We start from the raw sequence: 27928 nt of genomic DNA on the forward strand, positions 1-27928 counted from the left end.
CCAAGGTCTAGAGCCTGTTCTGTGACCTTCGGAGGAGAGAGGAGCACCAATAACGCTCGGATAACACACAACTATTGTGGTTTATCACCTTTGCTACTTATTCTCGACTTTAGTTTTTACCCACAGCCTTCCGTAGTGCTCTGAAGGTCCTCCTAGGCAACATGTACCCACTTTACAAAGCTCCTTAAGTAAAGAAATAAATAATCATCCATTTGATGGTTATAGTTGCTCATGCATCTCCTGAACTGGAATCCTAGACGAAGTAGGGCAAATTAAAGTGGGCTCAATAAACGTTTAAAAAGATTCTTGTTTGGAGTAAGGAACCATTTTTTAAATTATCTCCAGGAACTCCAAGTATGTTTTCTGAATTAATAGGTACTCATTATCTCCTTCAAATATAGGATGGCTTTATTTGAGGCTATCTAATCAATTCTTTAGCCTGATGCAATAAATTAGGCTTTAAAGGGAGTATAGCCATCACAATCTCAGGGATTTGGAAAAAGGTAAAATGTAATCTCAAGGATAGTGTCAAGTTGGGACACTTTAAACAAACATCAGCAGAGTGGATGTTCAGAGGCAGCCCTAGAGCAGGATGTCCACTCCGTCATTTTCTCTGCTGACGAAGGAGTTTCACTGAGTCCCCTTAAGATATCCCAAGGGGTAGAATGAGGGTAAAAGAGAGTCAGGACTGAAGAAGCAGTTCCCATTGCAGGGACAATGAAAACTGGAACAAATGATGTGTTGGACATTTAGGGAGGCTTTCTAGTGAGAAGTCCCCCCGCCCCCTGGACGCTCCAAGGCCAAGTGAAGAAGGTAAGAGGACAGAGGTCCTGCAGACAGGGAACCAATACTCTCAGCAACACTCAATCAGAGAAAAAGATATTGGTAGGACGGTTTTAAGCAACAGTGTAGAGAGGGGTCGGGTCCTTTGGTTCACTGGAGCATACCAAGTTTGGAAAGGGCCCTCGGCTAGCAGATCTGAACATGCAAACGAGGTGCTCAGTCTGGTATGATACTGAAAGGACAGTTTGGTAGGATGGACACCTACGTTTACAGGGACGCGCAGACCAGGGAAGTGTAGACCAATGGAATGAGCCAGCTGGAGTGGTGGTCTATGGGCAACCACCTTACAGGCAAACCCCACCAAACTGTAACCCTCATCCGGTTCAGGTACATAGGAGGGAGCCAGGTAGACGTTACTAAGGTTGAAATACCCCTAAAGGTGAAGGCAAACGATTTATTACAGACATGGGACAGCAGGGCAACAAAGTTGGGCCGTTGTGACGATTTGAAGGGGAGAACATATGGCACTGATCGATCTATGAAATAAGACTGAATTCATGGACCCCCCATGAATGCAAAGGCAATATTGCATGCCAAACAGGGCCCAGCTGCATATGGCCTAGTTACCAGCTGGGTACCAATGAATGTTTACTGCTATTATTTTAGGTCACTGCCATCTTTATAGATTCACCCCTGCAGGAGTTCTTCCACGGCAACTAGTCTCACTTAGTGGATTTCTGAACTGGGGTGTTTCTCCCCACTGTACCCCAATTAGCATCCTTATAGTGGACTAAAACAAAGGGATGCCCACCTACATAAGACTTTGCCATATCAAACTCCTGCAACACCGTTTAATAATAGCATCTCTGGCGTGAATAATAAATTGGCATGGCAGGAAAGAAACATAAAATACCTTTGTTTAGTTTCAGCTCCCACTGTCACTTGTGAGGTGAAGTAATACTATTAGCAAGCACTTGGAAAGCCAATAGTTCTCGCCTGTGAAAAAATAAATTGGCCTCGTCCCAATGCTTTTTCTGCTTCAAGTATGCGTTGTGAATCCACACTTGAGGTACTTTTTCATGGAGCTCATTCAAAACCATTCCAAGATAGCCATATGGGTACACAGGCAACCATCCTCGAATAGCTAAAAGTAATTAATCAGCAAAAAATCAAAGATGGGCACTCACCAGTAGTGGTGCACTGAATGCAGGTGGGCCAGCGGGCACTGAGAGGGACTACATTTTGAGTAAATTGAGCGGAGATGGGAGAGAAGGGCAGTAGGAGAACAAAGTGAAAAAGGGGAAGGGAGAGAAAATTGTTCCTCATGCACCATAATGCATGATCCTAATGTCAGTAATTTTATTCAGCAAAAACACAGAGAGACATACTTGCTCCCTGGACGGCCCACTTTGGTCACTTGCCAACAGACAGTGGAAGTCACCAGTGAGACCTGAAAAGATTATTTTTCTGAATTTTTTCACAGGTTGGATGCTGATATTATGAAACACCTAAGGGGGGGCATTCAGTTTTAAAATATACTTGTTAAAACTATGCTTGTTGGGTGATTCTGAATTTTATGTTTCTTAATTAAAAGAGAATACGTGTGAGCATGTATAAAATGCAAAAAGTGTTTTAGATGCACAAAGTATTTTGACTTTTGTGCATCACAGAAGTATTTGTCATGCAGATCTATTTTAATAAACATATTTTATTACGAAGAAGAGTGTAAGATTTGACCAAGTAAAATAAATTAGATAAAAAGTACCTTATTGTTCAATAGGTGGGCCCCTTCATTGTTCTCTAAAAGGTGTTTCTGCAATGTAGCCTCATCTCGGAGCCTGGATTCTAGACTTACAACTTTCTGTTGTAACAAATCTTCAATGGCTTCAGTCTCATTAATTTCGTGGGATCCATCCACAATTCTGGACTATGACATAAAGAGAAATTAAGAATAATCATACTTGTTCAAATACATCTACAGAATGTGGCTGTCCAGTCCTGATGGTGTTAGACCAGTGCTTTCTATCAAATAACAAGGTTCGTTTACAATCAGGTGAAGAAAGGAGTAAAGGCCTAATGTTCTCAAATGACTGGTGAATAAAAGTTGGGCAACACCACAACTGTCTGGGTTCAACGGTGAGGGAGTTCAATGATAGCCATTTCACATAGTGATGGAGAAGCAAGCAAAAGGTTACATTAAAATTATTTAGAGCGGAACATAGAATGACGATGTAGCTTGGGCAGTTTATCCTACCCTAAATATTTTAACTTTGTGACTCAGAAGCTGATAAGCATTTGAATATTAGTGCCAGCAGGATTAGAGGGAAAGAAAACCACATTATAAAGGTGCTTCCTAAAGGGAGAGAGAATGGAGACATTGTAATAGTTTAATGCTGGCAAACTGCTGATTGAAAGATATCTTTGCTAGAGGAAGGTACCTTAGATCTAGAACTCTTACACAATTTGAGCAAACGATTGAAAGATCTTTACAATAAGATAGACATACAACAGCCAGCATTTTTGAACTGGCATGAGGAAGGAAGTAAGCGTAAGCTGAAGTCTGTCTGCAGAGTGAAGTATTTACGGATAGTATTAGGGGTTGTATCCAATTGCCTCTTCTCCTCCTTCTTACTTTTTTCCTAAATCACTAAACTGTCCGAGAAAGAAGAAAAAGAGGAGGACATTGTAGATGTCCTATATTCCCTAGACCACTGGGAGATACTTGAGATGCTCCTGTGGCAGTGCCTGAAAATGGTGTAGCATTCGGTGCACAGCCAGCAAAAGGGGTATAATGTGCAAGTCGGTGCAGCGAGTGTGGCGAAACAAGCAGTTGACAGCGAAACACTAGAGGACTGTGTGCGGTGCCTAAGACATGATGCAGTCTCTACCACCCTGTGCTCCCACTCTAGGTCCCAAGTCTGCTCTGTTTCTGCTAGCTCAGTACGGACTGGACCTGTATCCTAACCACTACTCTAGATAGCTTGAGACACACTGTAGGGCATAGTCAGAGAATTAGAAAGGAATGGCCATAATGACCAACACACCTCAACTTGAAGTTATGCCAATGATGAAGAACTCCAAAAAGACTCCATTGATGTCATTTTCCCTTTAAGATACTACCCAAGCCCCAGAAGCAGACTAGCAGTTGATATTCATTGATCAGCCACTAACTTAATTAACATAAAGAAGCAGTTTACAAATATGCATGAAAGTCCGCAACATTCTCAGAAGAATTGCAGATTATATATGAGGTGTACAAACCAAATTGGGCAGCTGTGAATCAGTTATTGAGACTGGTTGTAGGGATTGAAGTGAAAGACTAATTGATAAAGAAGAGGGGTTGGCCAAAACAGGTCCTTCAAGATGATGGTGCTTTAGCAGCGACTAAGAATGGGTTGTTGAATTTTGTGATGGATGTGTACCCGGTCCAGGTGACTAGACTTTCACACTGTAATCAGGGAAAAGGAGAGTCACCAGCAGATCATCTATACAAACTAAAGGATGAGTGAAGGATACTAGGCAACAGCCTGCCCTATGGATCAAGCTACGAAAGCTATATGTGTGGATAATTACCTAACCTGTATAATTAACTGCACACCCACTAAAATTAGCAGAGTTGTGGCCGCGTGGGAAAGGAACAATAAATGAATTCAACAAACAACTAATGGCTTTAAAAATGCAGCCATTTCAACATACTGTAAACGGGAGGTGTGAGAAAAGCCCTGAATCTGAGAGGAGAACGGGGAGAACTGGGGGTGAATGGGCAGGGCAAAAATAATGGACAGCGAAGGGGTTGATGAGCAAGCCTACTCAGGTGGATCATGTTTTAATTATGGTCAGTTAAGTCACTGGAAAAGCCCTAAGGTATTCCTCCCCAACCCTCCCAAGTTTACCCAGGGCATGCAAAATTAGAATTCAGACTATTAGGTCAGTATGAGAGGTGCCAAGGGTCCCATGAGCACTCTAATCCCTGCTGATCAGAATTTCCTTTCAGTGAAATGTGTGATTAAGGATAAACCTACTTCTTGCCTTATTGATGCTGGCAAAACTCAGTCACCTCTCAGTACCTCTTTGGGACTTCTCAATCAATGTAGTCAACTTCTCAAATGAAAGGGTTCCCATTCCATTACTGATCGTGTTTCTGTCACATTAGGTCCTATTAATAACAAGTATGCATTCTTACTGTGCTCTAATTCACCTGCAAATTTGTTAGGTAGTGATTTTCTATGTAAATTGAATTGCATTTCTTCTGTACCAACCACAGATTAATATTCTGCAAACAACCGAAAATGAAGTCCTGTATTGTTAGGTGAATCACATCATCAGCATGGTAAATGTACTTCTTAAATTTCCTAAGATGTGACTAAGATACTTGAACAAGTTCTCTCTACTCTATGGTCAGCCCATGCACAATATGTAGGATGTATATTGTCTACTGAGCCTGTGAAGATCAAGGTGAATCCTATGAGAAAATTACCCAGTATTCCTCAGTATACTCTGTGTCCTGAAGTATAATCTAGAACAGTGGTTTTCATCCTTATTGTAGGAAGTTGGCTCTGTATGTGCTATTTCAAAGTAAGGAATAGCATGCACAGAGTCCAAGGGTTCCCCTTAGAGGTAAAATAGTGGTAAAAATAGATAATACTAATGCTCTATTTTGTGGTAGTGTGGTCGAGCAGTAGGCTTATCCAAGGAGTAGTGTTAAGCATTTGTTGTACATACTCATAGACAATAAATGAGGTACACACACTCAGAGACAAATCCAGCCAATAGGTTTTTATATAGAAAAATATCTTTTCTTAGTTTATTTTAAGAACCACAGGTTCAAATTCTACATGTAATATCTCATTCGAAAGGTATTGCAGGTAAGTACTTTAGGAACTTCAAACCATCAAAATTGCATGTATACTTTTCAAGTTATTGACAAATAGCTGTTTTAAAAGTGGACACTTAGTGCAATTTTCACAGTTCCTAGGGGAGGTAAGTATTTGTTAGTTTTACCAGGTAAGTAAGACACTTACAGGGTTCAGTTCTTGGTCCAAGGTAGCCCACCGTTGGGGGTTCAGAGCAACCCCAAAGTCACCACACCAGCAGCTCAGGGCCGGTCAGGTGCAGAGTTCAAAGTGGTGCCCAAAACACATAGGCTAGAATGGAGAGAAGGGGGTGCCCCGGTTCCGGTCTGCTTGCAGGTAAGTACCCGCGTCTTCGGAGGGCAGACCAGGGGGGTTTTGTAGGGCACCGGGGGGGACACAGGTCCACACAGAAATTTCACCCTCAGCGGCGCGGGGGCGGCCGGGTGCAGTGTAGAAACAAGCGTCGGGTTCGCAATGTTAGTCTATGAGAGATCTCGGGATCTCTTCAGCGCTGCAGGCAGGCAAGGGGGGGGTTCCTCGGGGAAACCTCCACTTGGGCAAGGGAGAGGGACTCCTGGGGGTCACTTCTCCAGTGAAAGTCCGGTCCTTCAAGTCCTGGGGGCTGCGGGTGCAGGGTCTCTCCCAGGCGTCGGGACTTTAGGTTCAAAGAGTCGCGGTCCGGGGAAGCCTCGGGATTCCCTCTGCAGGCGGCGCTGTGGGGGCTCAGGGGGGACAGGTTTTGGTACTCACAGTATCAGAGTAGTCTTGGGGTCCCTCCTGAGGTGTCGGGTCTCCACCAGCCGAGTCGGGGTCGCCGGGTGCAGTGTTGCAAGTCTCACGCTTCTTGCGGGGAGCTTGCAGGGTTCTTTAAAGCTGCTGGAAACAAAGTTGCAGCTTTTCTTGGAGCAGGTCCGCTGTCCTCGGGAGTTTCTTGTCTTTTCGAAGCAGGGGCAGTCCTCAGAGGATGTCGAGGTCGCTGGTCCCTTCGGAAGGCGTCGCTGGAGCAGGATCTTTGGAAGGCAGGAGACAGGCCGGTGAGTTTCTGGAGCCAAGGCAGTTGTCGTCTTCTGGTCTTCCGCTGCAGGGGTTTTCAGCTGGGCAGTCCTTCTTCTTGTTGCAGGAATCTAATTTTCTAGGGTTCAGGGTAGCCCTTAAATACTAAATTTAAGGGCGTGTTTAGGTCTGGGGGGTTAGTAGCCAATGGCTACTAGCCCTGAGGGTGGGTACACCCTCTTTGTGCCTCCTCCCAAGGGGAGGGGGTCACAATCCTAACCCTATTGGGGGAATCCTCCATCTGCAAGATGGAGGATTTCTAGAAGTTAGAGTCACCTCAGCTCAGGACACCTTAGGGGCTGTCCTGACTGGCCAGTGACTCCTCCTTGTTTTTCTCATTATTTTCTCCGGCCTTGCCGCCAAAAGTGGGGCCTGGCCGGAGGGGGCGGGCAACTCCACTAGCTGGAGTGTCCTGCTGGGTTGGCACAAAGGAGGTGAGCCTTTGAGGCTCACCGCCAGGTGTGACAATTCCTGCCTGGGAGAGGTGTTAGCATCTCCACCCAGTGCAGGCTTTGTTACTGGCCTCAGAGTGACAAAGGCACTCTCCCCATGGGGCCAGCAACATGTCTCGGTTTGTGGCAGGCTGCTAGAACTAGTCAGCCTACACAGATAGTCGGTTAAGTTTCAGGGGGCACCTCTAAGGTGCCCTCTGTGGTGTATTTTACAATAAAATGTACACTGGCATCAGTGTGCATTTATTGTGCTGAGAAGTTTGATACCAAACTTCCCAGTTTTCAGTGTAGCCATTATGGTGCTGTGGAGTTCGTGTTTGACAGACTCCCAGACCATATACTCTTATGGCTACCCTGCACTTACAATGTCTAAGGTTTTGTTTAGACACTGTAGGGGTACCATGCTCGTGCACTGGTACCCTCACCTATGGTATAGTGCACCCTGCCTTAGGGCTGTAAGGCCTGCTAGAGGGGTGTCTTACCTATACTGCATAGGCAGTGAGAGGCTGGCATGGCACCCTGAGGGGAGTGCCATGTCGACTTACTCGTTTTGTCCTCACTAGCACACACAAGCTGGCAAGCAGTGTGTCTGTACTGAGTGAGAGGTCTCCAGGGTGGCATAAGACATGCTGCATCCCTTAGAGACCTTCCTTGGCATCAGGGCCCTTGGTACTAGAAGTACCAGTTACAAGGGACTTATCTGGATGCCAGGGTCTGCCAATTGTGGATACAAAAGTACAGGTTAGGGAAAGAACACTGGTGCTGGGGCCTGGTTAGCAGGCCTCAGCACACTTTCAATTGTAAACATAGCATCAGCAAAGGCAAAAAGTCAGGGGGCAACCATGCCAAGGAGGCATTTCCTTACACAACCCCCCCCCAAACGAAAGAGGATGAGACTAACCTTTCCCAAGAGAGTCTTCATTTTCTAAGTGGAAGAACCTGGAAAGGCCATCTGCATTGGCATGGGCAGTCCCAGGTCTGTGTTCCACTATAAAGTCCATTCCCTGTAGGGAGATGGACCACCTCAACAGCTTAGGATTTTCACCTTTCATTTGCATCAGCCATTTGAGAGGTCTGTGGTCAGTTTGAACTAGGAAGTGAGTCCCAAAGAGGTATGGTCTCAGCTTCTTCAGGGACCAAACCACAGCAAAGGCCTCCCTCTCAATGGCACTCCAACGCTGCTCCCTGGGGAGTAACCTCCTGCTAATGAAAGCAACAGGCTGGTCAAGGCCATCATCATTTGTTTGGGACAAAACTGCCCCTATCCCATGTTCAGAGGCATCAGTCTGCACAATGAACTGCTTAGAATAATCTGGAGCTTTGAGAACTGGTGCTGAGCACATTGCCTGTTTCAGGGTGTCAAAGGCCTGTTGGCAGTCCACAGTCCAGTTGACTTTCTTGGGCATTTTCTTGGAGGTGAGTTCAGTGAGGGCTGTCACAATGGATCCATATCCCTTCACAAACCTCCTGTAATACCCAGTCAAGCCAAGGAATGCCCTGACTTGAGTCTGGGTTTTTGGAGCTACCCAGTCCAGAATAGTCTGGATCTTGGGTTGGAGTGGCTGAACTTGGCCTCCACCTACAAGGTGTCCCAAGTAAACCACAGTTCCCTGCCCTATCTGGCATTTGGATGCCTTGATAGAGAGGCCTGCAGATTGCAGAGCCTTCAAAACCTTCCTCAGGTGGACCAGGTGATCCTGCCAGGTGGAGCTAAAGACAGCAATATCATCAAGATAAGCTGTGCTAAAGGACTCCAAGCCAGCAAGGACTTGATTCACCAACCTTTGGAAGGTGGCAGGGGCATTCTTTAAACCAAAGGGCATAACAGTAAACTGATAATGCCCATCAGGTGTGGAGAATGCTGTCTTTTCTTTTGCTCCAGGTGCCATTTTTATTTGCCAGTACCCTGCTGTCAAGTCAAAGGTACTTAGAAATTTGGCAGCACCTAATTTATCAATGAGCTCATCAGCTCTTGGAATTGGATGGGCATCTGTCTTGGTGACAGAATTGAGCCCTCTGTAGTCCACACAAAACCTCATCTCTTTCTTTCCATCTTTGGTGTGAGGTTTGGGGACTAAGACCACTGGGCTAGCCCAGGGGCTGTCAGAGCGCTCAATGACTCCCAATTCCAGCATCTTGTGGACTTCCACCTTGATGCTTTCTTTAACATGGTCAGATTGTCTAAAGATTTTGTTCTTGACAGGCATGCTGTCTCCTGTGTCCACATCATGGGTACACAGGTGTGTCTGACCAGGGGTTAAGGAGAAGAGTTCAGGAAACTGTTGTAGGACTCTCCTACAATCAGCTTGCTGTTGGCCAGAGAGGGTGTCTGAGTAGATCACTCCATCTACTGTACCATCTTTTGGGTCTGATGACAGAAGATCAGGGAGAGGTTCACTCTCTGCCTCCTGATCCTCATCTGTTACCATCAACAGATTGACATCAGCCCTGTCGTGGAAGAGCTTAAGGCGGTTTACATGGATCACCCTTTTGGGGCTCCTGCTTGTGCCCAGGTCCACCAAGTAGGTGACCTGACTCTTCCTCTCTAGTACTGGGTAAGGGCCACTCCATTTGTCCTGGAGTGCCCTGGGAGCCACAGGCTCCAGAACCCAGACCTTCTGCCCTGGTTGGAACTCAACCAGTGCAGCCTTTTGGTCATACCAAAACTTCTGGAGCTGTTGGCTGGCCTCAAGGTTTTTGGTTGCCTTTTCCATGTACTCTGCCATTCTAGAGCGAAGGCCAAGTACATAGTCCACTATGTCCTGTTTGGGCTCATGGAGAGGTCTCTCCCAGCCTTCTTTAACAAGGGCAAGTGGTCCCCTTACAGGATGACCAAACAGAAGTTCAAAGGGTGAGAACCCTACTCCCTTCTGTGGTACCTCCCTGTAAGCGAAAAGCAGACATGGCAGGAGGACATCCCATCTCCTTTTGAGTTTTTCTGGGAGCCCCATGATCATGCCCTTTAATGTCTTGTTGAATCTCTCAACCAAGCCATTAGTTTGTGGATGGTATGGTGTAGTGAATCTATAAGTCACTCCACACTCATTCCACATGTGCTTTAGGTATGCTGACATGAAGTTGGTACCTCGGTCAGACACCACCTCCTTAGGGAAACCCACTCTGGTAAAGATACCAATGAGGGCCTTGGCTACTGCAGGGGCAGTAGTTGACCTAAGGGGAATAGCTTCAGGATACCTGGTAGCATGATCCACTACTACCAGGATATACATATTTCCTGAGGCTGTGGGAGGTTCCAGTGGACCAACTATGTCCACACCCACTCTTTCAAAGGGCACCCCCACCACTGGAAGTGGAATGAGGGGGGCCTTTGGATGCCCACCTGTCTTACCACTGGCTTGACAGGTGGGGCAGGAGAGGCAAAACTCCTTAACCATGCTGGACATATTGGGCCAGTAGAAGTGGTTGACTAACCTCTCCCACGTCTTGGTTTGTCCCAAATGTCCAGCAAGGGGAATGTCATGGGCCAATGTTAGGATGAACTCTCTGAACAGCTGAGGCACTACCACTCTCCTAGTGGCACCAGGTTTGGGGTCTCTGGCCTCAGTGTACAGGAGCCCATCTTCCCAATAGACCCTATGTGTTCCATTTTTCTTGCCTTTGGACTCTTCAGCAGCTTGCTGCCTAAGGCCTTCAAGAGAGGGACAGGTTTCTTGTCCCTTACACAGCTCTTCCCTTGAGGGTCCCCCTGGGCCTAAGAGCTCAACCTGATAAGGTTCAAGCTCCAAAGGCTCAGTTCCCTCAGAGGGCAGAACTTCTTCCTGAGAAGAGAGGTTCCCTTTCTTTTGCTGTGTTGCAGTTGGTTTCCCAACTGACTTTCCTGTTCTCTTGGTAGGCTGGGCCATTTTTCCAGACTCCAGCTCTACTTTTTCACCCCGTGCCTTGCATTGTGCTCTTGTTTTCACACACACCAGTTCAGGGATACCCAGCATTGCTGCATGGGTTTTTTGCTCTACCTCAGCTCATGCTGAGGACTCCAGGTCATTTCCAAGCAGACAGTCCACTGGGATATTTGAGGAGACCACCACCTGTTTCAGGCCATTGACCCCTCCCCATTCTAAAGTAACCATTGCCATGGGATGTACTTTTCTCTGATTGTCAGCGTTGGTGACTGTGTAAGTTTTTCCAGTCAGGTATTGGCCAGGGGAAACCAGTTTCTCTGTCACCATGGTGACACTGGCACCTGTATCCCTCAGGCCCTCTATTCTAGTCCCATTAATTAAGAGTTGCTGTCTGTATTTTTGCATGTTAGGCGGCCAGACAGCTAGTGTGGCTAAATCCACCCCACCCTCAGAAACTAGAGTAGCTTCAGTGTGGACCCTGATTTGCTCTGGGCACACTGTTGATCCCACTTGGAGACTAGCCATACCAGTGTTACCTGGATGGGAGTTTGGAGTGGAACCTTTCTTGGGACAGGCCTTGTCTCCAGTTTGGTGTCCATGCTGTTTACAGCTATGACACCAGGCCTTTTTGGGATCAAAGTTTTTACCCTTGTACCCATTGTTTTGTGAAGAGGCTCTGGGCCCACCCTCCTGTGCAGGTTTTTGGGGGCCTGTAGAAGACTCTTTACTATTTTTAGTTTTGGTTGTCTCATCACCCTTCCCCTGGGGAGTCTTTGTGACCCCTTTCTTTTGGTCACCCCCTGTTGAAGTCTTGGACACCCTTGTCTTGACCCAATGGTCCGCCTTCTTTCCCAATTCTTGGGGAGAAATTGGTCCTAGGTCTACCAGATGCTGATGCAGTTTATCATTGAAACAATTACTTAACAGGTGTTCTTTCACAAATAAATTGTACAGCCCATCATAATTATTTACACCACTGCCTTGAATCCAACCATCTAGTGTTTTCACTGAGTAGTCTACAAAGTCAACCCAGGTCTGGCTCGAGGATTTTTGAGCCCCCCTGAATCTAATCCTATACTCCTCAGTGGAGAATCCAAAGCCCTCAATCAGGGTACCCTTCATGAGGTCATAAGATTCTGCATCTTGTCCAGAGAGTGTGATGAGTCTATCCCTACACTTTCCTGTGAACATTTCCCAAAGGAGAGCACCCCAGTGAGATCTGTTCACTTTTCTGGTTACACAAGCCCTCTCAAAAGCTGTGAACCATTTGGTGATGTCATCACCATCTTCATATTTAGTTACAATCCCTTTAGGGATTTTCAACATGTCAGGAGAATCTCTGACCCTATTTATGTTGCTGCCACCATTGATGGGTCCTAGGCCCATCTCTTGTCTTTCCCTCTCTATGGCTAGGATCTGTCTTTCCAAAGCCAATCTTTTGGCCATCCTGGCTAACTGGATGTCCTCTTCACTGGGGCTATCCTCAGTGATTTCAGAGGTGTTGGTCTCTCCTGTGAGGGAACCAGCATCTCTGACTATTATTTTAGGAGTCAGGGTTTGAGGGACCCTGTTCTCCCTAGATAGGACTGGTAGGGGGGAATTTTCCTCCAAGTCACTATCCTCTTCCTCTGAGTTGCCACCCTCAGAGGGGTTGGCCTTTTCAAACTCTGCCAAAAGCTCCTGGAGCTGTATTTTGGTAGGTTTGGGGCCCATTGTTATTTTCTTTATTTTACAGAGTGACCTTAGCTCCCTCATCTTAAGATGGAGGTAAGGTGTGGTGTCGAGTTCCACCACAGTCACATCTGTGCTAGACATTTTGCTTCTAAAAGTTGGAATACTTTTTAAGAATCTACAACTGGTTCTAGAATCTAATTCAAACTTTTACAAACTTTTAAACTCTAAAAGAAATGCTAAACAGGATCTAACACAAGGCCCTAGCAGGTCTTTTAAGAATTTAGAAAACTTTTCAAATTGCAAAAATCAATTTCTAATGACAATTTTGGAATTTGTCGTGTGATCAGGTATTGGCTGAGTAGTCCAGCAAATGCAAAGTCTTGTACCCCACCGCTGATCCACCAATGTAGGAAGTTGGCTCTGTATGTGCTATTTCAAAGTAAGGAATAGCATGCACAGAGTCCAAGGGTTCCCCTTAGAGGTAAAATAGTGGTAAAAATAGATAATACTAATGCTCTATTTTGTGGTAGTGTGGTCGAGCAGTAGGCTTATCCAAGGAGTAGTGTTAAGCATTTGTTGTACATACTCATAGACAATAAATGAGGTACACACACTCAGAGACAAATCCAGCCAATAGGTTTTTATATAGAAAAATATCTTTTCTTAGTTTATTTTAAGAACCACAGGTTCAAATTCTACATGTAATATCTCATTCGAAAGGTATTGCAGGTAAGTACTTTAGGAACTTCAAACCATCAAAATTGCATGTATACTTTTCAAGTTATTGACAAATAGCTGTTTTAAAAGTGGACACAGTGCAATTTTCACAGTTCCTAGGGGAGGTAAGTATTTGTTAGTTTTACCAGGTAAGTAAGACACTTACAGGGTTCAGTTCTTGGTCCAAGGTAGCCCACCGTTGGGGGTTCAGAGCAACCCCAAAGTCACCACACCAGCAGCTCAGGGCCGGTCAGGTGCAGAGTTCAAAGTGGTGCCCAAAACACATAGGCTAGAATGGAGAGAAGGGGGTGCCCCGGTTCCGGTCTGCTTGCAGGTAAGTACCCGCGTCTTCGGAGGGCAGACCAGGGGGGTTTTGTAGGGCACCGGGGGGGACACAGGTCCACACAGAAATTTCACCCTCAGCGGCGCGGGGGCGGCCGGGTGCAGTGTAGAAACAAGCGTCGGGTTCGCAATGTTAGTCTATGAGAGATCTCGGGATCTCTTCAGCGCTGCAGGCAGGCAAGGGGGGGGTTCCTCGGGGAAACCTCCACTTGGGCAAGGGAGAGGGACTCCTGGGGGTCACTTCTCCAGTGAAAGTCCGGTCCTTCAAGTCCTGGGGGCTGCGGGTGCAGGGTCTCTCCCAGGCGTCGGGACTTTAGGTTCAAAGAGTCGCGGTCCGGGGAAGCCTCGGGATTCCCTCTGCAGGCGGCGCTGTGGGGGCTCAGGGGGGACAGGTTTTGGTACTCACAGTATCAGAGTAGTCTTGGGGTCCCTCCTGAGGTGTCGGGTCTCCACCAGCCGAGTCGGGGTCGCCGGGTGCAGTGTTGCAAGTCTCACGCTTCTTGCGGGGAGCTTGCAGGGTTCTTTAAAGCTGCTGGAAACAAAGTTGCAGCTTTTCTTGGAGCAGGTCCGCTGTCCTCGGGAGTTTCTTGTCTTTTCGAAGCAGGGGCAGTCCTCAGAGGATGTCGAGGTCGCTGGTCCCTTCGGAAGGCGTCGCTGGAGCAGGATCTTTGGAAGGCAGGAGACAGGCCGGTGAGTTTCTGGAGCCAAGGCAGTTGTCGTCTTCTGGTCTTCCGCTGCAGGGGTTTTCAGCTGGGCAGTCCTTCTTCTTGTTGCAGGAATCTAATTTTCTAGGGTTCAGGGTAGCCCTTAAATACTAAATTTAAGGGCGTGTTTAGGTCTGGGGGGTTAGTAGCCAATGGCTACTAGCCCTGAGGGTGGGTACACCCTCTTTGTGCCTCCTCCCAAGGGGAGGGGGTCACAATCCTAACCCTATTGGGGGAATCCTCCATCTGCAAGATGGAGGATTTCTAGAAGTTAGAGTCACCTCAGCTCAGGACACCTTAGGGGCTGTCCTGACTGGCCAGTGACTCCTCCTTGTTTTTCTCATTATTTTCTCCGGCCTTGCCGCCAAAAGTGGGGCCTGGCCGGAGGGGGCGGGCAACTCCACTAGCTGGAGTGTCCTGCTGGGTTGGCACAAAGGAGGTGAGCCTTTGAGGCTCACCGCCAGGTGTGACAATTCCTGCCTGGGAGAGGTGTTAGCATCTCCACCCAGTGCAGGCTTTGTTACTGGCCTCAGAGTGACAAAGGCACTCTCCCCATGGGGCCAGCAACATGTCTCGGTTTGTGGCAGGCTGCTAGAACTAGTCAGCCTACACAGATAGTCGGTTAAGTTTCAGGGGGCACCTCTAAGGTGCCCTCTGTGGTGTATTTTACAATAAAATGTACACTGGCATCAGTGTGCATTTATTGTGCTGAGAAGTTTGATACCAAACTTCCCAGTTTTCAGTGTAGCCATTATGGTGCTGTGGAGTTCGTGTTTGACAGACTCCCAGACCATATACTCTTATGGCTACCCTGCACTTACAATGTCTAAGGTTTTGTTTAGACACTGTAGGGGTACCATGCTCGTGCACTGGTACCCTCACCTATGGTATAGTGCACCCTGCCTTAGGGCTGTAAGGCCTGCTAGAGGGGTGTCTTACCTATACTGCATAGGCAGTGAGAGGCTGGCATGGCACCCTGAGGGGAGTGCCATGTCGACTTACTCGTTTTGTCCTCACTAGCACACACAAGCTGGCAAGCAGTGTGTCTGTACTGAGTGAGAGGTCTCCAGGGTGGCATAAGACATGCTGCATCCCTTAGAGACCTTCCTTGGCATCAGGGCCCTTGGTACTAGAAGTACCATTTACAAGGGACTTATCTGGATGCCAGGGTCTGCCAATTGTGGATACAAAAGTACAGGTTAGGGAAAGAACACTGGTGCTGGGGCCTGGTTAGCAGGCCTCAGCACACTTTCAATTGTAAACATAGCATCAGCAAAGGCAAAAAGTCAGGGGGCAACCATGCCAAGGAGGCATTTCCTTACACTTATGATTTCTGAGAACCCATACTTAATGATTACTGTAAACCTGGGAACCCCACTGAATTATTTTTGGAATTGGGGACCCCACTGAGTTATTACTGGAAGCCGGGGAACATTTTTGATGATTTGTACCACTAAATGATACACAAACAATACAGAAACAAGCATTCATCAAATACACAAATCATGAAATAATTCATTTATTTCACAATCGAATATAACAAAAATCATAACTGTAATTTTAATAGGAGGGTTGCAGCATTTCTGAATATCAATCGAGGCTCTTTATTGTCCATACTCTATTCTGTATGATGTACTTGCATTGCTCTCACAAATCAATTTGATGATACGACTTAATTTTTAGCCTACAGTTTCAAACTTCATCACATTTACAAAACATTTTAAACTTTGAAATTATAAATCTAGCTTCTTTATTTATATATACTTTATTAATCAGGTAATATTATTTAATTTTCTAAGTAAATGCAGACCTGTTGAATAGGTTTTGTGGACCCCCAGGGATCTCCAGACCACAGGTTGGGAATCACTGATCTGGAATTTGACTATTATTGCTGAGGTCACCAAACATGGAATCTTATTGCCACAGAAATAATACGCTTTCACTTGCTATAAAAAAAAGCTGGCAAGACCAATATGTACAGGTTAGTCCAAGTTCTCCTAGCTATAAATTTTACCATGGTGCCTCACCCTGTCACATTCTTTTCTTGTATACCAGCCACTGCCCTATAGCTCAATGTAGTTGATCTATCTTCTGCCTTCAAACCATCCCCATGCACAAAGAAAGTCAATTTATCTTCGTGTTCTCATTCGGCAGATCTCAGCTAATGTGGTGGAGGCTACCACAGGGCTTTACAGAGTCTACTTCTATCTTCTCCTAAACAAGACCTGGGCATCTTGGTATTTTCCAAAAATTCTACTTTGGTACAATAGGTTAATGGTGGACATGCCACTCTAGAACAATGAAAGGTTAACTCCATTTGCTTGGTTACTGACTTGCCTGTGAACGGGGAAGAAGTCTTCGAAAGAGAAATTTCAATTTTGTCTCCCTTGTGTGCAACAGTTAGGATATGAAATCTCATCTGGAGAGAGCTATTTCTTGGCAGAATGTATTGAAGCCAAATGTAAATTGCCTTACTCTATGATGACCTATCAGGTAAGTCATTTCTGTGAGAATGGCGGGATAATATAGACAGTGGATTTTGGGCTTTGCTGCTATGGTATGATCATTCCAAAACGATGCCAAAAACAGTTAAGAACCCTTGCATTGGACTGAGGAGGCAGCGCGAGCCTTGGTGCAGGTGAAGCATGCAATAGCCTCTGCAGGTGCATTAGAACTTCCTAGTTATAATAAACTTTTCATGTTACGCTGTCATAAATGAAAATGCTCTGGTCTTGGAATATTGATGCAGGACCACAGTGACCAGTAGAAGAGTGTCTTCTAATTAACTAAAATTATGTGCAAAATTAAAACATGTAGAAATAGCATGTAGGCCTGAAAACAAGAATTAAATGCATTTATTTCCTTCGTTTCTGTGCAACCTAGCAGTTTAAAACATGAGGCAGCAAGAGATGAGGTCTTTAGTTAAATAATGCAGCATTTAGCACATATTTTATATTATTTGTTATTACTGACCTAGGTTAAAATGCATTATGAATAACAGCTAAAACTTGTTTTGTAACTTTAACAATGAACCATGCTATGAAAAATATAATTCTCTTAACTTCACATGGTCATAAGTCCATTTAATGAATACAAATTTTTGTAATATCACAAACTCTGTTTCTTTATGAACAGAATGTATGGGAAAGGATATGTAGTTTTGAAATATGCATTCCACTATCGATTAACATTTTCTCTCTTATTTTTTGAATGGCTGAGAACCGGCATCCAATAAATTGTTTAGTTTCAACGTTAGAACAAGATGAATAAAAGAGTTTCTTAACTGCATTGTTAGAGAGATTAGTCGACGGAAACTGTCCTGTTCTCATGAAGACACTGTATTTGATTGGCTAAGCGAGTGGTAAAGACGAAGAAAGAAGATACAACTTTCAAAACTGAGTGATTATAAAATGTGAGTTCCTAGAGTAGTGTGAGAAGCTTTTTAGAACACTTTTCAAGAAGCTTTTGCAGATTTTAAAGAAGTCTTAGAGGCTTGGGCTCATTCAGCTGTGATTCCCTCCTCTATTCCGATACTCTGTGATTTCTCGCTGACGCTCCCCGAGATATTACTCAAACTCACTTTGAGCTGCTTTATTTTTAACACTTAGATTCTATTCCAAGACTTTATCTGAAACTTTCTTTCTCTAAATTCTACGGAGTTCTAAATGCTCTGACATCTTTGACTTATGAACTCATTATGGGTTTTTCTAGCTAATTTTCTTTGTTCTAAAACCATCCTTACATTAGACTAAGGAGTTAATTCGTACAGAACACGCTTCATGAATTTGTTCTGTTATATTTTGATTTATTAATTTTTTAATATAATTTCTGATTTCTTCTATAAAGATGAGAAACTAAAAGACACTTGAAACTAACAATTTTAACCTACTTCTAACTCTCATCATTGATTCTCAAAAGGAATGTAATTAATATATTGAAATTGTTTTTTTTTTTTATGTTTGCAGCCTCTAGTTGTCTGAAGCTATTCCTCCAAGGTTCATCACCTTGGGCCCAGTAGCAACTTAAAGCTATTTATTACAGGCAATTTCCGCTCTAGAACCAGACCTACCACTGCTCTGCCCCTCTAACTGTGGGGCTTTCATCTTGCTTGTCTGCATTCACTGCCGCAGTCCACCTTCTAGACAGATCAGAAAGTATCCACCTTGAATATTGTAGGTCCCCATGCCAAGAGTGAGGCCCTCTGGTGAGGCAGTAGGGGTCCCAGATGGCTAACTGAGGTACTGTCTAGTGAGCCACAGAAGTGAGTGAATGACTGAATTGGATTTATTTGAAGAGCACACAGAAGCTCCTAAGAGTGTCCTGTTGCTAAAAAAAACTAGCACAGAGGAACACATTTATGCCAAAGCAAATAACTGCTGCAAATCCAGTTCAAATCTGCTACGTTTGCACAGCAGAGTAATTGATTTCCCTCTTAAATAGCATTCTCTGCTGCAGTTCTCTGTCTGTGAAGGTCTGCTCTGAGTCTGTAGGATGCAGCTGAAATTATCACTGAGGCAATATCAACAACTAACTCAACTCCAGTTCATGCAAATGGATGACAGAATTAACATTCGCCTGTCAGGCTTTGTTAGAAATGGGGTTTCTGGTTGGCTAGGGTGTGCCCCTAAGCAAGGCAGAACCCACTCCCTCTAGTCAGGGCAAGGCAGTTACACATCCAAGATAATCCCTGCTCATCCCCTTTGTAGCTTGGCATAAGGAGTCAGGCCTGACCCAGAGGCAATATTTAAAGCGTTTGCAGAGCACACACAACACACTTGACACACTATCCCCATCACAAAGGAAACACAACACCAAGTTATATAAAAATATACTGTATTGTACACAACACAATTATTAGAAGAAAAATTACATGTCAGCAATATCCTGCCACCTTAGCAGTTGTCAGAACGTTACTGTTAGAAATGGGGTCTTTGGTTGACAGTCAGGTTACCCCCTGTTCAAGCAAGGACCCTCACTCTAGTCAGGGTAAAAGAGAATCACCCTCAGCTAACCCCTACTTACCCCCTTGGTAGCTTGGCAGAGCAGTAGGCTTAACTTCAGAGTGCTAGGTGTAAAGTATTTGTACCAACACACACAGTAACTTAATGAAAACACTACAAAATGACACAACACCAGTTTCGAAAAATAGTAGATATTTATCTAAACAAAGCAAGACCATAACGACAAAAATCCGACATACACAAGTCAAGTTATGGATTTTTAAAGATTAAACTTAAAAATAGCGCTTAGAAACAAAAATGCTTCGATGAGGTGTTATCACGGCGTCGTGACGGAGTCGTTCCCAACAAGCCGACACCAGCGGCGCCGGACACGGAGTCGCGTAGACCCCCAAGTACAGGACCTTTGGTGAAGAGTGAAAACAAGTCGATGCGCGAAGTCGGGGATCGCGGCATCGGTGTGAAACGTTGAATCCGCACACTTCGAGCGGCATCGGTCACGGCGTGGTGCAGCGACTTCCACGGAGCCGCGGACTTCAGCGGGGCTGCAGCGGCGTCGGGCCCGCGAAGAGCATCGCGTTCCAGCGAAGGTCACGGTGTCGGGTGCAGGCAGCGTCACCGGATTCAGCAGCGGCGTCGGTCCGAAGTCGTCCAAAGTCGATTTCCCTGGATTTCCACCAGCTTTCCTTTCAAGGGCCCCGGGACTGGATAGGGCACCACTTGCCAGAGCAGGAGTCTCACCAGAGACTCCAGGTGCTGGCAGAGAGAAGTCTTTGCTGTCCCTGAGACTTCAAACAACAGGAGGCAAGCTCTAAATCAAGCCCTTGGAGATATCTTCACAAGATGGAAGGCACACAAAGTCCAGTCTTTGCCCTCTTACTCTGGCAGAAGCAGCAACTGCAGGATAGCTCCACAAAACACAGTCACAGGCAGGGCAGCACTTCTCCTCAGCTCTTCAGCTCTTCTCCAGGCAGAGGTTCCTCTTGTTTCCAGAAGTGTTCTAAAGTCTGTGGTTTTGGGTGCCCTTCTTATACCCAGTTTCTCCTTTGAAGTAGGCCTACTTCAAAGTAAAGTCTCTTTGGAATGTGAAATCCTGCCTTGCACAGGCCAGGCCACAGACACTCACCAGGGGGTTGGAGACTGCATTGTGTGAGGACAGGCACAGCCCTTTCAGCTGTAAGTGACCACTCCTTCCCTCCCTCCTAGCACAGATGGCTCATCAGGAAATGCAGACTACACCCCAGCTCCTTTTCTGTCACTGTCTAGTGTGAGGTGCAACCAGCCCATCTGTCAAACTGACCCACACAGGGAATCCACAAACAGGCAGAGTCACAGAAATGGTATAAGCAAGAAAATGCTCACTTTCTAAAAGTGGCATTTTCAAACACACAATCTTAAAATCAACTTTACTAAAAGATGTATTTTTAAATTGTGAGCTCAGAGACCCCAAACTCCACATGTCCATCCGCTCCCAAAGGGAATCTACACTTTAATCAGATTTAAAGGTAGCCCCCATGTTAACCTATGAGAGGGACAGACCTTGCAACAGTGAAAAACAAATTTAGCAATATTTCACTGTCAGGACATTTAAAACACACTACTATATGTCCTTCCTAAACCATACACTGCACCCTGCCCTTGGGGCTACCTAGGGCCTACCTTAGGGGTGTCTGACGGGTAGGAAAAGGGAAGGTTTAGGCCTGGCAAGTGGGTACACTTGCCAAGTCGAACTTACAGTTAAAACTGCACACACAGACACTGCAATGGCAGGTCTGAGACATGATTACAGAACTACTTATGTGGGTGGCACAACCAGTGCTGCAGGCCCACTAGTAGCATTTGGTTTACAGGCCTTGGCACCTCTAGTGCACTTTACTAGGGACTTACTAGTAAACCAAATATGCCACTCATGGATAAACCAATTACATACACATTTTGTAAAGGAGCACTTGCACTTTAGCACTGGTTAGCAGTGGTAAAGTGCCCAGAGTAACAAAAACAGTAAAATCAGAGTCCAGCACACATCAACAATCTGGCGAACAGAGGCAAAAAGTTAAGGGAGACCACGCCAATGATGAAAAGTCTAACAGTTACACATTAGTTACTCTGCAGAACCAGCAGTAGTCACGCATAACACACAGGTTACTTATTATTCTGCAACATAAGCAGTAGTCACAAATCACATTACTACACAAATGGACTTGTCATAGAAATAACATAAATGCCCATATCAGGAACATATAAAACATATGGGAAGTCAGGAAAACCTATTAGCATGTTATGCCCATAAAAGGAACATTAGCAAACATATATGTAACACATCATGAAAAAAAAACAGGAAAACATAATGATCCATAATGTCCATGCCAGGAACATTTGAATTATGTATTTCCAATGATAATACCTGTTTTTATGATGAAGGGCACTTCCAATGCCACGAGTTATCCATTAGGGGCCCCCGGATCTCCACTGCACAATTCTGTGTGCGATTCTGTGGGGGGAGGAGTGAGGGCAACACACACCCCTTTCGGTTTTATAATGGGCCCCTCCTGGGGCCTTTGATCTCTGGGGGCCCCCCTGAGCCTCAATGCACAACGATTGGGGGCCACAAAGCGGGACCTGCGGTGTGGGCGGCCTCCAGCAAGGCTTCTCCCCCGCCCGTGATCTCTGCACAGAATAATCAGTGCCTCGGTGCGGCCAGGGGAGCCTCCGATGAGGCTTCCTCCTCCCTTGCTGTCCAGCAGCAGGAGACTCAAGGGGCCCGGTACAGCGGGGAGCCTCTAATGAGGCTTCCTCCTCTGCCTGGCTTTGAGAACACCGCAGAGCCCACCCGGGCCGCAAAGGTGAATCGGCATCAAAGCAGGTGCCGCTTTGTGCCCCGTGGGTGCTTCCAAAGGCGCACTTCACCCTGGAGGCACAATAGGAGCGCGCTCGCTCCTTTTCTCCAGTTGAAGATGTCCCGGGGCTCCCATAGGCAGCGTGTCGTTCGTGCCTCACAGAAAAACAGCCCGGGTCATGGCGGTGAATCTTGGCGGCAGCAAACGCTTTACCAAGCGAAAAGGGGCATAAACAAAGCGCTTTCCAAGCACTGTTCAGGATTATGCAGAGCACCCTCCAGGCGCTAGATCTAACAGAAGACAAAGGGGGTCATTCCTACCCTGGCGGTCATAGACCGCCAGGGTAGGTGACGGAGGAAGCACCGCCAACAGGCTGGCGGTGGTTTCGGGGGCATTATGACGCGGCGGTAAAGCCGCGGTCAGAAACGGGAAACCGGCGGTGTCCCGCCGGTTTCCCGCTGCCCCAGGGAATCCTCCATGGCGGCGCTGCTTGCAGCGCCGCCATGGGGATTCCGACCCCCTTACCGCCATCCTGTTCCTGGCGGTTTTCACCGCCAGGAACAGGATGGCGGTAACGGGTGTCGTGGGGCCCCCTAACAGGGCCCCACATTGATTTTCAGTGTCTGCTTGGCAGACACTGAGAATCGCGACGGGTGCAACTTCACCCGTCGCAACCCCTTCCACTCCACCGGCTCCATTCGGAGCCGGCATCCTCGTGGAAGGGGGTTTCCCGCTGGGCGGGCGGGCGGCCTTCTGGCGGTCGCCCGCCAGCCCAGCGGGAAACTCAGAATGACCGCTGCGGTCTTCTGACCGCGGTACGGTCTTCTGGCGGGGGAACTTTGGCGGGCGGCCTCCGCCGCCCGCCAAGGTTGGAATGACCCCCAAAGTGCTTCTCATGAGTTTTTGATTGTTGCAGGGGTCAAGGGCCACTGCACCCTGCCCCTGGAGGACAAAGCCAAGGAAGAAGGAGCACAAGTGGCAGGGCCCAGCAGCAGGCCAGCACAAGGGGGATGCGGGCAGATGGCAGTCTCTCCTAGTGACCCAGCAGGTGACAGGTTAGCACAGCAGCAGCAGTCCATGGCGGTTCCTGGTGAGTCCCTCCAGCATTCTGTGTCCACTTCCAAGTGAGTTCCAAGGTATATCCAAATTGTGGGGGAAATTCCCCTGTACTTATACACAATTTTACAGTGTGTTTACAAAGAAAGGGGAGAGGAGGTTCCAACCAGTTACAACTGGTTCTGGGAGTGCCCTTTCTCGCCTCCAGCACAGGCTCCAAACATCAGTTGGGATGTAAACGACCCTATTGTGTGAGACCAGGGCACAGCCTTTACAAAATGCATGTGTGCCCCGCCTCTCCCTTCTATCAGCCCATGAAGACTATTCAGTATGTAGATGCACCTCTGTAGCACGTCCACCCTCCCTGTGTACAGGCTGTCTGAAAAGTATGCACAAAGCCCAAAAGCCCAACTGTCACTCTGCCCAGAAGTGGATTGGAGTCAAGTTGCAAAACAACAGTCATAAGCACAGAGAAATGCTCACTTTCTAGAAGTGGCTCTTCTGTAACAATAATAAAAAAACCACCTACACCAGTAAGCAGCAGTTCTCACTAGCATTACAACCATACCAAACTTGCCTATGCTACCCCTCATAAATCAGACACATAAGGCAGGGTATTTCCAATGCAATCCTATGAGAAGGCAGCACTCACAGCAGTGATAAACCAAATAGGCTGTTTGTCACTACCAGGACAGGCCACGCAACCTGGCACATGTCCTGCCTTCTACATACATAGTCCCTGCCCAGAGGGCTAGCTAGGGCCTACCTTAGGGGTGACTTACGTGTAGTAAAAGGGGAGTTCTGGGCCTGGCAAGTACATTTAGATGTCAGGTCCCTGTGGCAGAAAACTGTGCACACAGGCCCTGCGCTAGCAGGCCTGAGACAGGTCTGAAAGGCTACTTCAGTGGGTGGCGCAAGGAGCGCTGCAGGCCCACTAGTAGCATTTAATTTACAGGCCCTGGGTACAGAGACACCACTGTACAAGGGACTTACAGGTAAATTAAATATGCCACATAGGTATAAACCAATCATACCAACTTTAGAAGGGAGGGCACCTGCACTTTAGCACTGATCAGCAGTGATAAAGTGCTCAGAGTCCTAGAGCCAACAGTGAGAGATCAGAAAAAATAGGAGGAATGAGGCAGAAGGTCAGAGGATGAACCTGCCACTAGGGCCAGGTCCAACAGGCTTCAACAAGGATTAATAGTTTGCTGACAGACCCAGATAGTTATACTGGAATGGCGAGGCTGAGATAGCAACACTAACCATTAACCGACAGCCCTTGATCCTGCAAGATGGAGGGTATCACCACTAATCGAAATTTCCCATCCTTCCAAGACAATCAGTTACACAAGGTTACATAATGTATATGGTTGAAACGATGAAACAAGTATGATCTGTTTATAACCGACAAGTACTTCTGGTTACATTGGTGCCATTGTACTTTATTAATATCAAGGTAGCTGTGTCTCCTTTCAATGTTATGCAAATACCATAAAGAGCTACACCTTGACTTCGATTTTGAGAGCCATATAATCCTACATTCTACCATAAGCGAAGTGCTCTGAAACTGTACGTGGAGTGCACTCCAAAATTAAATTGGTGTAGGCCAGTGTGCAACTGTATGAATATAAAACATACAAGATATTGGGCATCCCATGCACCTGTTATTGGTGTAGCAATGAAATGAGGGTTGCTACAGGCCCTATACCCACGTGTTCCTTTTTTTCTTTCCTTTATTTGTAATTACTGAGGATTTTAATAATTTCAATTTCAGAATATTTATGCATTGTGAAGCCCCAGCTGTTTTAGGTGCAATTTTCTAATGAGTAAGAACTGTATTTGATGGTATCCTCCTAGCTGCTCCATACTGACCCCCAAATATTCGCATCTATTACTCCTGATGGTTGGGGACAGTGACATTTACTACCCACTTTGTGAGTCACACTCAACTCTTGGTTTACCAGCAAGTACTCTGATGGACAAGCCTGTGAGGTTTTCGTAATTCAATTACTGGGATATTGCATTACCATTCACACGTTTCCTTTCCACTATATATAGTCAGTATTTTCTACTGGCCTCCAGCGCTTACTTTTTTATCCATGCCTCACACCCAAATTACCTAAACCTTTCTTTGTTGCCTGCCTCGAACAAGTACCTGAGAGGAGGCTTGGAGGTACTTCCACCACAGGGGGCAACAGAGATGCCCAAAAAGGCCTTTGGAAAGATCTGATGTGTTTACTCAGGATGACTGTTAAGCACCTCACAAAGTAGGTGTTTTGGGGTTAGATTCCTATCACCTTATAACATGACATTATTATACTTTACATCTGTGGATTAGATTATTATCCAAGCAGGACACAATCTGGGTATCATCCACACAGGTACAAGACCGAAAATGTATCATTAGATGGGAAAGCCAAAGGACATAGAGACTGATCTAATAATGGTTACTGCACCTGCAAAGCCAGTGGTGAAAACAACGGTTGTGCAAGTGCAAAAATCCCACTCCCAATGTACTAAATAATCATAATGAGTCATAAATGGATCTGTAGCTCGTAACGTATAAATTGCAACTGCTTGCAATTCACAAGGGGGGGGGGCAAGAAAGGGGCGTGCCTTTGTCCATCGTGTCGTAAACCATTGATTAAATACTTACACCCGAAAGGAGGGCAATATTTAATTGCAAATGAGAAGCTGTTCATGGGTATCAGCCCCCACTTTGTAAATTGATGCTGCAGGTATTGGGGGAGCAAACAGTAGAGCAGGGTTCTGCTGCAAAATCTGTCAGTGTCCGCTTGCATCTTGCCAGGATACAACCCATGTATACACAAACATTCTTAATGGATTTGCAGAGGGAATCATTTCTCATTAAAATTAAAGAGATTCTGTCAATCTCTGCTAATTACATGTTTGACGTGGGAGGGACTAGTATGCTGTTGCCCAAAAATACCCTTGTGGCACATCACAGATTCTGTACAACAATAGTAACTGAGTGTAAGGACATGCCTTCCTTGGCATGGTTACCCCCTGACTTTTGCCTTTTGTTGATGCCAGTTATGATTGAAAGTGTGCTGGGACCCCGCTAACCAAGCCCCAGCACCAGTTTTCTTTCCCTAAACTATACTGTTGTTCCCACAATTGGCACAGCCCTGGCACACAGATAAGTCCCTTGTAAATGGTACCCCTGGTACCAAGGACCCTGAAGCCAGGGAAGGTCTCTAAGGGCTGCAGCATGTCTTATGCCACCCTGGGGACCCCTCACTCAGCACATCCACATTGCCTCACAGCTTGTGTGTGCTGGTGGGGAGAAAAATGACTAAGTCGACATGGCACTCCCCTCAGAGTGCCATGCCCACCTCACACTGCCTGTGGCATAGGTAAGTCACCCCTCTAGCAGGCCTTACAGCCCTAAGGCAGGGTGCACTTTACCACAGCTGAGGGCATATGTGCATGAGCACTATGCCCCTACAGTGTCTAATCAAAACCTTAGACATTGTAAGTGCAGGGTAGCCATGAAGAGTATATGGTCTGGGAGTTTGTCAAACACAAACTCAACAGTTCCATAATGGCTACACTAAAATCTGGGAAGTTTGGTATCAAATTTCTCAGCAAAATAAATGCACACTGATGCCAGTGTGGGATTTATTGTAAAATACACTCAGAGGGCATCTTAGAGATGCCCCTTGAATACCAGTCCGACTCCTAGTGCTAGGCTGACCAGTTTCTGCCAGTCTGCCACAACCAGACGAGTTTCTGGCCACATGGGGAGAGTGCCTTTGTCACTCTGTGGCCAGGGACAAAGCCTGTACTGGGTGGAGGTGCTTCTCACCTCCCCCTTCAGGAACTGTAACACCTGGCGGTGAGCCTCAAAGGCTCATGCCTTTTGTTACAGCACCACAGGGCATCCCAGCAAGTGGAGATGCCCGCCCCTCCAGTCGGTCACTGCCCCCACTTTTGGTGGCAAGGCAGGAGAGGATAATGAGAAAAACAAGGAGGAGTCACCCACCAGTCAGGACAGCCCCTAAGGTGTCCTGAGCTGAGGTGACCCCTGCCTTTAGAAATCCTCCATCTTGAGTTTGGAGGATTCCCCCAATAGGATTAGAGATGTGCACCCCTCCCCTCACGGAGGAGGCACAAAGAGGGTGTAGCCACCCTCTAGGACAATAGCCATTGGCTACTGTCCTCTGCCTAGCCCAGTCGGTGGCTGGCCCGAGAAGCCGCCCTGTGCCCTGCCTGCATCGCCTAAGTGACCCCCGGGTCCCTCCATTGCTTTCTATAGCAAACCTGACACCAACTTTGCACACTGCACCCGGCCGCCCCTGTGCCGCTGAGGGTGTGTTTTGTGTGCCTGTTTGTGTCCCCCTCAGTGCTCTACAAAACCCCCCTGGTCTGCTCCCCAAGGACACGGGTACTTACCTGCCAGCAGACCAGAACCGGAGCACCCCTGTTCTCCATAGGCACCTATGTGTTTTGGGCCCTCCTTTTACCCCTGCACCTGACCGGCCCTGTGTTGCTGGTGTGATGACTTTGGGGTTGCCTTGAACCCCCAACGTTGGGCTGCCTATGCCCAGGAAACTGAACTTGGAAGTGCTTTACTTACCTCAGAAACTTAACCTTACTTACCTTCCCCAGGAAC

This window comes from Pleurodeles waltl, chromosome 1_2 (assembly GCF_031143425.1).
Source record: "Pleurodeles waltl isolate 20211129_DDA chromosome 1_2, aPleWal1.hap1.20221129, whole genome shotgun sequence".
Taxonomy (NCBI): domain Eukaryota; kingdom Metazoa; phylum Chordata; class Amphibia; order Caudata; family Salamandridae; genus Pleurodeles; species Pleurodeles waltl.